Below are 2,252 nucleotides of genomic sequence, written 5' to 3' on the forward strand. Positions count from 1 at the left end.
CCATCACCCACTGGACACATACACAGACTCCGGCATGAGGATAAGGGTCAGAGCGCCGTCAGCAGAAAAACGGGAGTCAGATTTAATCAGAAACTGAGGATCGCCACAGCTTTCCTCCCAGTGTAGGGGATAGGTTTGGGGTACATCAGAGAGTGTTACAGTGAGGGGTGTGGGCATTGGATTTTAATCACGCCAATGAGATTAAAGTGAATGAAAATGAGGTGCGATCAGTTTCTTACCCTTTCTGGGCGAGAGCCTGATCATACCAGCTGGAGTGGGCCGGGAGAATGGCAAACCGTTGGCGTCCAGCACGATTCCAATTTTGGGTCTCGCCCGCTATTCTCCCAACATAGCGGAATCGGCGCCAGAGGCAACGCAACCAGAGAATCGCCGCTGAACAATCCAAATGCACTTTGACCATTATAACGGGCAAAGTTGCAAATAATGCATAAAATATCTGAAGCAGATCAATGATCATAAAAAAGTGTTAAAATTAAATTCAATGCAATGAGCTACAGTATAGATTGAACTAAAAAGTCTACACACTCAGCAGAAAATACTTGATTGACAATTAAATTATTAAAATAATATTCACATTTACTTGTTGAAAGACCTAGCTCACTTTCAATTGGAACAGATTGGTTTGAAAAGAAAATGACCAAACAATGGAATTAGTGCTGTTTGTACTATTTTCTATTCTCAGCTTAACAAAAAAACAACTTTAATTTATAATAATTGGGAGCCACATAAAGATTGTCCTGTGTCAGTACACAGAATAGAATAAATAACTCAGAAGAGAAAAGTAAAGGAGTACAAAAGGACACAGAATCTTCAACTCAATTGACCTGCCACCCATGAAGCAACTCGCTTCAAATATATTGAATCCTTCATTGGGTCCAAGCTGGAGTACCTCCAAAAACGGGCAAGGTGAAAGATGGAGGAGGAACTCGACGGAAACTTAGGTTCAGGGCTTCGTAAGGAGGGTGTGTGGCTTGTTGACAAAAGGATGGAGGGGAAACGCCAAAGACTGCAGCTGAAATTGCAGCAATTCAAGTTTCTCCAGTTTCTTTGCTGATCTGTATTTCAGTCAATCTGTACGATTTTGCAGGTTATTTGAGCTAACGATAGCAGGATTTCTTTCTCTCTGGAACAGATTCAGTGGGAGTTCTAACCAGGATTTTTGATGATTTTGATTTCTGTTTTACTGTCTGCAACACAGTATTTGAATTAATGAGTGATTATGTCAAACTGCGAATTGTAAAATGTGTAGAATAGCTGTAATTACCATTTACTCGACTATGCAGCACTGTACAGGAGAGGAACTCTTACTGAGGTTATTAGATTTTCATAATCCACATATTTGCCTATCTTACTGACCATATGAGTATGAAGCAATAGCATTTTGTCTCTATGTTGCTACTTTTTTCACTTTATTACAGGATGGCAGTTCAGCAGGACCAGAAACAACATTATAAAACAGTCACTGTATCTACATTTTCAGTCACTTCCCAGTTTAATGTATTTGAAGTGTTTTATCAAATACTGTATATACTCAAGTAAAAGCCTTGACTTTTGGCCTAAAAAGAGGGTGGGCAAGAACTGGATCAAATCTAATTCAGTAACCACTTTCAAATCATAATTCTGTCCTTACTTTTGCTTGAATTTATTATAATTTGCAGTAAAATTGGCAGCACGGTAGCACAGTGGTTAGCACTGTTACTTCACAGCGCCAGGGTCCCAGGTTCGATTCCCAGCTTGGGTCACTGTCTGTGCAGAGCCTGCATGTTCTCCCTGTGTCTGCGTGGGTTTTCTCCGGGTGCTCCGGTTTCCTCCCACAAGTCCCGTGCTGTGAGGTGAATTGGACATTGTAAATTCTCCCTCTGTGTACCAGAACAGGCGCCAGAATGTGGTGACTAGGAGCTTTTTACAGTAACTTCATTGCCGTGTTAATGTAAGTCTACTTGCGACAATAAAGATTATTATTATAAAACGTCTATCGGAACCGCACCTTGAGGAGTCCGATGCCTGGGTGGCCGCCTGGACCTCGTTGTATCGGGTCTCTGCTTCAGTCTCTGACCTCCATATGGGATCACTGGCAGGTCCTCAGCGGGCCCTTATTCCCCAAGAGCCAGCCGCACATCCTAGGTGGTCCTCGAAGAGGTTGGGGATGACCGACTGCCCCAGGATGTAGCTGTCGTGGACAATGCCCGGGAAGTGTGCACACACGTGCATAATCGTCATTTGATGGTTAC

This window comes from Scyliorhinus torazame, chromosome 14 (genome assembly GCF_047496885.1).
Source record: "Scyliorhinus torazame isolate Kashiwa2021f chromosome 14, sScyTor2.1, whole genome shotgun sequence".
Lineage (NCBI taxonomy): Eukaryota > Metazoa > Chordata > Chondrichthyes > Carcharhiniformes > Scyliorhinidae > Scyliorhinus > Scyliorhinus torazame.